This window comes from Saccopteryx bilineata, chromosome 4 (genome assembly GCF_036850765.1).
Source record: "Saccopteryx bilineata isolate mSacBil1 chromosome 4, mSacBil1_pri_phased_curated, whole genome shotgun sequence".
NCBI classification, from domain to species: domain Eukaryota; kingdom Metazoa; phylum Chordata; class Mammalia; order Chiroptera; family Emballonuridae; genus Saccopteryx; species Saccopteryx bilineata.
In genome coordinates, this window is record NC_089493.1 from 232,789,335 (window position 1) to 232,798,587 (window position 9,253).

The 9,253-nt window shown below is 35.7% G+C and overlaps 1 pseudogene; it reads right to left on the minus strand.

Moving 5' to 3' along the window:
• Positions 1 to 2,265: 2,265 nt before the first annotated feature.
• On the minus strand, positions 2,266 to 6,215 carry LOC136335659 (T-complex protein 1 subunit zeta pseudogene; annotated as a pseudogene).
• Between the last annotated feature and the right edge of the window lie 3,038 nt (positions 6,216 to 9,253).

Consider the following 9,253-nt stretch of genomic DNA (forward strand, 5'->3'; position numbering starts at 1 on the left):
AGTTAAACAGGTGTCAGGTGCACAATCCCACAACACACCATCTGTACACTGTACTGTGTGTTCACCACCTCAAGTCAAGTCTCCATCTATCACCATTCTTATTTTAAAAATTAGCCTTGTCAAAGTTTTAGCAATTTTATTTACCTTTACAAAGATACAGAGACAAAAACTAATTTTGTTGATACTCTCTTTTGAAAATTTTTGCATGTTTATAGATGTCAGGTCTTCTTATTTCTTTGAGTTATATTTATTTTCATTTTTCCATTTCATAGACATAAATGATTACATAATTAGGAACTTTTTTCTAATTAAAAGCATATAGGATCAAATTTCTGTCTTATGACAGCTCCAGTTGCATCTCATAAGTTTTGATGTATCATATTAATTACTATTTAGTTAATTATTTTCCATTTCCATTTGGATTTACTTGAGCCATGAATAATGAAGCAATAATTTCCTGATTTCCAAGCATAAAAATATTTACTAGTAATCATTTTTTTTACTGACTTATATTTAATTTTTCTTTAATATTTTATGATTTGAGTCCTTGGAATTTTGAAAGGTATGCTTTGTGTTTCAGAATTTGGTAATTGTGGCAATATTGTATGCAGTTAAAATGAATGTTCATTTTATTTCCTTTGGTCTGGTTGTCTTTTTACTAAAAAAGAACAACAACAACAACAAAAAACCGTGCTAACATTTTCTACATTGATATAGTATTGTCTATCTGCTTTAAATTCTGATTCTTTTGATTCAAACATTTCTCATTAATTTATCCTTTTTTTTCTTTAACCATGAAATTGACCACACTATTTATTTTTCCATTAATATTTATATAGTGAAACCCCATTTTATTTTGTTGTAATATATTAACAGCGTATACTTTTTAATCTCAACTCAATTTAACAATATTGTTTTTATATCAGTTAATGTTTGTTTATAGCTATCTTTATATATGCTCTTCTTATTTTGCTCACAATATCGCCCTGTACCTACAAGTTTCCATTTGAAGTTTCTATTTGAAATCATTCATAGTCTACTTTAAAAACAAATCTTTAATATTATATTTAGTGCTGCCATGCCATGTCAGTTTTTTTGTTATTTTCAATTTTTTTCAGCTTCTTTTTTGAATGACATTTTTTGTGTATCCACAGTTTTGAATTTGCAATTTCGTTGATATAAAATTACATATTGGAAATTATATTCTTTTTTTATTTTTTATTGAATTTATGGGAGTGATATTGTTTAATAAAATTATATAGGTTTCAAGCGTACAACTCATTATACATCATCTGTACATTATATTGTTTGTTCACCATCCATAGTCAAGTCTCCTTCTGTCACCATTTATCCCTCCTTTACCCTCTACTAACAACTGCACTCCTGTTTCCCTCTGGTAATCACAATACTGTGTATTTTCTTTTAGCACATTGAATATACAGTATCATTCTTCTATTTCTGTTAAGAATTCTACTTTCAGTCTTATTGTTGTTCTTTTGACATAGATTATTATTTTTCCCTATCTATTGAATAGTTTATGATATTTTTTGTCTTATGATTTACTATGAAGTCCCTGTGTATGGTTTTCTTTTGGTGATTTTAATAACTTGAATATGTGGATGGATGTCACCCATCAATTTTTGTCATTTTCCCTGCCATTGACTCATCAAGCATGGTTTTGCTTCATTCTTTCTTATCTTCTGGGATATCCCATGATATCCTATGTTTCTGTTACAGTATTTGCTTTATCCTATTGTCTCTCTGTGTTTCATTCTGGATATAATTTTTCTTGATCTATCTTTAATTCTAATTTTCTTTAAAGCATGTTTAATCTTTTATAAATGACTCTTATTAATTTTTATAACTATATTTTCAGCTGTCATATTTTCATTTGTTTCTTTTATTTTTATTTTGCAGTACTCGAAGTTATTTTATTCTTTTGTTCTTTAAGGAATATTTAATAAAGTAGATAACATATGCTTTTCTAACATGTATTTTTATATCACTAAAAGCTAAAGCAAAACATCCTGTTCATTGGGTGAAAATAATCTGCTTTATGTGTATACACTCAGTGCAATTAAAAAAATACTGTAATTATTATTTTAGACTTCAAGATTTGAATAGATGCTACTGTTCTCTTCTATTTGTGGGAAGAGATAATTCCTTTAAAAATCACTTGAAGCTTGGACAAAAATTTCATAGTTGCATTTGTACAATCACTTTGTAGAGTCTTTATGATTCAGTTAATACAAGGGAAGCTTCATTTCAACATTTTAGAGAAGTCATTCTAGCTTGCATGATCACACTGACCAGGAGAATGTTGGTAGCAACCACAGTGCAGGAGGGAGGAAGCTCGCTTTCTTTCTTTCTTTCTTTCTTTCTTTCTTTCTTTCTTTCTTTCTTTCTTTCTTTCCTTCATCTTTCTTTCTTTCTTTCTTTCTTTCTTTCTTTCTTTCTTTCTTTCTTTCTTTCTTTCTTTCTTTCTTTCTTTCTTTCCTTCATCTTCCTCCCTTCCTTCCTTCCTTCCTTCCTTCCTTCCTTCCTTCCTTCCTTCCTTCCTTCCTTCATTTTTCTTGCTTTCTTGCTTTATTTCTTCTTTCTTATTTTGAATAAACTTTATTTTATTATGAAAACAAAAGAAGATATAAGAAGGAATGAATGCCTACATTTCATTTAGCATTTAATCTCTGAAAGGACCTGTATAATGGAGGCAGAATTCAAGTAAGAAACTGTGCCAAGCAAATGTCAAAATTTCACTATCACTTTTCTAAAAAGGTGTATCCCCCAATATCTTTTTTTTTTTGTATTTTTCTGAAGCTGGAAACGGGGAGAGACAGACAGACTCCCGCATGCGCCCCACTGGGATCCACCCGGCACGCCCACCAGGGGGCGATGCTTTGCCCATCTGGGGTGTCACTCTGTTGCGACCAGAGCCAGTCTAGTGCCTGAGGCTGAGGCCATGGAGCCATCCCCAGCACCCGGGCCATCTTTGCTCCAATGGAGCCTTGGCTGTGGGAGGGGAAGAGAGAGACAGAGAGGAAGGAGAAGGGGAGGGGTGGAGAAGCAGATGGGCATTCTGCTTGCCCTGGCCGGGAATTCAACCCAGGACTTCCGCACACCAGGCTGATGCTCTACCACTGAGCCAACCAGCCAGGGCCCCAATATCTATTAATCATAAAGAAATGTAAGCTGTGAATGAACAATTCATAAAATAAAAATGTTCAAACTAACAACATTATTATGACCAAGATGTTTGTAAATAGTAAATTATGAGTTTTGTATCATCAGAAAAAGGCTTTTTAAAAGCCCTTCGGACTTCAAAAAATCTCTTCAGGTAGTAGCTCTGTCCCAATGTCATGGCAATTAGAGCAAGAACTTCAAGGAAGACCAAAGGTTCACTATGCTGCTTGTATTTTTGTTGACTGCTCTGTGTATCTCTCCCAAACTTCCATATGTTCCTGTTTGTGCTTCACAGCTGTCATCATCATTGCTACTTCATTAATCAGTTCTAGTAGCTTCTTTTATTGAGCTTCTGTTTCCATATCATAAGAAGCTGTTTCTTCACACAAGTTATTCCATCAACCTACTTCTTTTTTTTTTTTTTTTTATAGAGACAGTGAGAGAGACAGAGAGAGGGACAGATAGTGAAAGACAGACAGGAAGGGAGAGAGATGAGAAGCATCAGTTCTTCATTGTGGCTCCTTAGTTGTTTGTTGATTGCTTTCTCATATATGCCTTGACCTGGGGCGGGGTGGATTGCAGCACAGTCAGTTACCCCTTGCTCAAGCTAGCAACCTCAGGGCTTCAAACCTGAGTCCTCCTCAGCCTAGTCTGATTCTCTGTCCAATGCGCCACCACCTGGTCAGGCTCATATGCCTACTTCTGCTGCTACTGTTGGCTTACCTGTATTCTAGTTTACCCCCACAAGTTCACTTGATTCTGAGTGCTCTGCTTGAACTGTAGTGTTTCCTGAAGATTTAGCAAGAACCTTGGAAATAATGAGCAATGCATCAGCAAGCAAATGCTTAAACTCCAAGTTGATCCCTGTCCTTTACACTGGGCTTATATTTGAGGGCTTCTGCTATCGCCATTTCCATTGCACTAGCAATCTGAAACTACACAGCCATCATCCATATCATTGTTAATGGCCCTCAAGCAATATCTTATTGCTTCTTTGATTTGAGTGTGTATGTGCTTATTTGGTCCTTTGACCAATAATGTGACAAAGTGTGGCTTGTTATCATATATTTCTCTATAAAGGTGAACTTGTCTTCTGACAATGTATACTCATAAACAAATACTGCATGTCCCAAACAATCAAGACTTAGGTCATCAAAAGAATTTAGAGCTACTCCATCAGCAACAGTCAGCCTTCCCATATTTCTTCTTTTAGTTTGTATAGAGCTCCTATACCTTCTTTTTCAAGATCATCTAAAGAAAATGGTCAAGTCTCTTTTGATTAATAACAAACTCTTTATCTGAGTCACCACAGATGTCCTTTATCTAAGTCACCACAGACTTTCTTTTTCAGTTTTATTATGTTTTTTAACTCTATCTTCAACAAATTTCTTTCAGCTTTTACTAGTTTCTCCTTTGCATTCTTTTTTTTTCTTCATCTTCTTTTTCCAAGTGAGAGGAGGGGAAATAGAGAGATAGACTAATGCATGCACCTATTACTTTTATTCACTACTAAATAACCGCCTTCTCAAAATCACAATTCAAGTTACAAAATGCCTTAAAATTAATTGAAATAAAAACTACATAAAAAACCTATGTAAAAATGCAATGATGAATATATTTTAGGGCAAGAAAACCTTAAAATACACAGGCATTCTACCCATATTAAGAACCGGGATACTAAATAAAATCCAGAGAAAGTAATAGAAAAAATTGTTCACAGCCTTGAGCAGGCGATGGTGCAGTGGTTACAGCATTTGACAGGAATGCGGAGGACCGAGGTTTGAGATCCCAAGGGCACCAGCTTGAGCGTGGGCTCATGTGGTTTGAGCAAAGCTCACCAGCTTGTGCTCGAGGTTGCTGGCTCGAGCAAGCAGTCACTGGATCATCTGTAGCCCCCTAGTCAAGGCACATATGAGACAGGAGTCAATGAACATATAAGGTGTCATATGTAAAACCGATGATTGATCTGTGACCTGGAACATAATAAAAACTCCATTTCTGTCTGTCACCCAGCAACTCTCATTTGGGGCTGATATTCTGCCCACCTGGGGCCATGTTTGCAACTGAGCTATTTTTAGTGCCTATAATGGAGGCTCCAGGGAGCCATCCTTAGCACATGGGTCTGATTCTCTCTAACTAATTGAGCCTTGCCTTCAGGAGGGAAAGAGAGAAAGAGAAAGACATGGGGAGGGGGGGCTTGGAGAAGCAGATGGTCGCTTCTCCTGTGTTCCCTGACTGGGAATCAAACTCGGGACATGCACATGCTGTGCCAACACTACCACTGTGCCAAACAGCCAGGGTTTTATTCTTATAAATGAAAAAGAAAAGCCAGAATTTACTTCGGTTTTTTTCATATTTTAATGACACATTGCATTTCTTCATAGCATGGGGTGCAGTATCCCATGGTCCAAGACAAGACCTTTTAGTAAGCTTCTGTTGGTTTCAGATTTATGTTTCATCTCTAGAATCTTGACAATGAAGAGTCAGTAATCTCATTTTGCTTTTTTAATGGTCAAAATTGAGTTAACTTCAGCCTCTGTTAACACATTAGCAAGTTCAACATGAACTTTAGTATCTGGAAATGTTTTGGTCACATCTATTTATGTTTCCCTATCCTTCTTTTGCTCACTTTGACTAGTTCCAGAAACAAGCACATTTTTCTTTGCAGCTTTAAATTCTTCTGTTATTATTCTGGGATAAAGGCCTTCAGAAATGCAGAAAGCCTCCTGTTTCAGCAGTTCTCCAGTGATTAGGACATTGGAAGGGGTACCATTGCCAGTTATGTCACCCTGAGCTGTTGTTTCTTTGGCCATTAGGAAAGCTGTTGGGTGTTGAATTTGCACAGCAGCACGCTGCCATCTTTAGTAAGCTTGGTGTTTCCAGCACATGAAACAAACATTTTTTATGGTGTCCCTAAGCGCCAAGTTGGTCCTTTGTACGTCCTGCAGCCACCAAGCTGCACTGGTGTTGAATGCCAATGCAACCTGAGCTTGGGCCACCTCAGCCTGGGGGTTCAGGATCTTCACTGCCGCCATAGCTAAGCCAACAAAAGAAGAGGAAAAGACTCAACTTGAAAATGCCCAGAGCCGGCTCAACATGGCCCAGAGACTATCCGGTTTTTCTGGAGAAGTTAGGCACCTAAAATTCATGATGTCATCTTTTAATTTCTTGAATATATGTAGTATAGATATTTTATAGTCTGTGGCTAAAATCTTCACTATCTATATCCATGTGATTTCTTTATGTTTTCTGATTTGTTCCATGATTTACAGTCACATGGTTTAATTTCTTTGTGTTGAAATTTTTTTTAGTTAGTAGAGGAGAGGCAGAGACAGACTCCACATGTACCCCAGCCAGAGTCCATCTGGCAAGCTCCCTAGGCCGCTGAGTCATCCTCAGTACCCAGGGCCAACTCGCTCCAATCGAGCCATGGCTGTAGGAGGGGAAGAGAAGCACGCACGTGCGAGAGAGAGAGAGAGAGAGAGAGAGAGAGGGAAGCAAAAGGAGCTAGGGTGGAGAAGTAGATAGGCATTTCTCCTTTGTGCCCTGATTGGGAATTGAATCTGGGATATCTACACACTTGGCCGATACTCTACCATTGAGCCAACTGGCCAGGGCCCAAAGTTTTAAATAAAATAATTTAAGATCGTTTGAGATTCTCAATTATCTTCCCCTGAAAATGGCTGAGACCACTAGAAATAGCAGATCATCTTAATACAATAAAAGATCGAGGTAAATTGAAGATGGATTTTTATCTTTGGGAAGAATGGTTTATTTCTTCTTTAATCTTACTCCTAGGATTTAGCACTTCAACTCCCTAAAGTGTATGGAATGAGTAAGGCTTTGTTCACCTCTTCCTCTCTACTTAATGCTATGTATTCTGCTCAACATTACATTCAGTTTATTAAACAGCCAACTGCCTGCTAAGCATAGGCAAACATCTGCTGGGGAAAAGCAATACCAAGTCCTGGGTACACAGGTGTGCATCCCTAGTCTCAAGATCTTTGTCTCACAATTTTTTACTGCCTTGGAAAATGTCTGTTACTTTCACACATATACACATATAGGTATGTGCACACACATATATCCATATGCATGTGTATTTATTTATTTAAAAAAAAATTTTTATTTATTAATGTAGAAAGGAGAAAGAGAGGTAGAGAGATAGAGAAAGAGAGAAAGAGAGAGAGAGAGAGGGAGAGAGAGAGAGAGAAGGGGGAGGAGCAGAAAGCATCAACTTCCATATGTGCCTTGACCAGGCAGGCCCAGGGTTTCGTACTGGCGACCTCAGTGTTTCCAGGTCAACGCTTTATCCACTGTGCTACCACAGGTCAGGCCTGCATGTGTGTTTATACAAACACAGAGATATATATGATATAAATATATTCTACTTTTTAAAAGAAATTATTATTTTGAACCAGTAGCCCACTACTACAAATTTGCAGAAAGTAGAAACTGATTATATTTTGACACATATTAAATATTGCATTTTTTAATGTATAACTTTTTAATTGACTAGTACCAAGATATTGAGCCTCCCTAGTAGGGCATAATTTCACTTACTTCCACTTTCTCCTCCATTTTCCCTTGTTATTACCCATCAAGGATATTTGATGCAGATTTTTTATTGCTATATATTAAATAATTTTGTAGACTGATCATAAACATGGTGGGTTTTGGTTATTTGGAGCAAGCAAGCTCACTGTGCAGTAGCTGCCGTAGTTAGAAGTGTTTGAACTTAGCCTTTCTGCTATAATCAATTCTATCTTTCAGGGATTCTCTATGATATTTGGTTCACTGATGATACCACTTCCTGTTTTGCAGATAAACCATGGAATAAATATAAAGAAATATAGCTCTCACCCCGATGTGAAGGGTGGCCGAAACTTATAACTTATCATCAAACCAGAATACTCACAAGTCTAAGTTCAAATGGGTTTTTTATTTATGTTTTTGTTTTCATCATTATTTACTTAGAGCTAGAGAAATTGAAACATTCTGTGGTAAACATTGCTTTGCATAGAAAATGTAATGAACCCACCCTCAAAAGAGAGGGTTCTTTTTAAACATAGAATTATTTTCTCACATCGAATGGAAGAATTTGTTATTTTGTATTTATGAAATACAAAGTGGACATTTTTTTGACATTGAGTAGATATATTCATCTGGAATATTTAGTTTCCTATTTGTCTCAATAACACCCTCAATTTCTTCATTCACTCAGGCTATGTGGACAATATTACTCTTTTTACATAAATGTTATTAAAAGTATAAGGCTTGATCAATGCTTTTGGTACTGGTTATAATGATCTGTTAAAATCCTAATGACACAATCCTGAGATATACAAATGCTTGCTGGCAAAGACATGGATTTATTGATAATATAATATACCACTAATATTTTTGCATATTTAGGACAAAATAAAGTTTTTTATAAAATTTTGATCACTTTAGTTATGACATTATTTACTAAATACACCTTGAATTAGTTGATATTTTAAAAACAAGATAATAAAAACCCTAAGAAAATAAAAAGTAACACTCCCACAAGGAGTATTCCAACTGTTACTAGAAGAATAAGTGCACATGTGTGAACACCAATGTGTAAAAACAATTTTCTTAATCAATTTGAGTGGTGCTATAGGAAAAAATAAATTCATATGTATAAAGAAATTCCTTAGCCGTTGTTGATTATTACGGATGTATTGCCATTTAGCAAAATACATGTTTTAGTGAGAAGATTTTAGTTATTTGCAAGTAAACAGGTAAATAACTCTTCACTATAAAATTTTGACTCATTTCAGAACCTGTACATTTTGGTTTTCTTCTATAGGTGACCACAATCAGAAACTTTATGAAAACATTATTTAGACATTGTTCATTATTTTATATTTATGTGATGCAGTCTTGTGAGTGATTTCTAAATACTCTTTTGCCATAATTATTTTTCAAGAAATTAGACGGTTATTTTGACACTATATTTGCAAAGACTGGCAGTTAAGAAAGGTATTTTTCAAGTTAACTTGAATGGTCCATCGTGTACATATGAGATGTCAGTTTCATTATTTGCCTC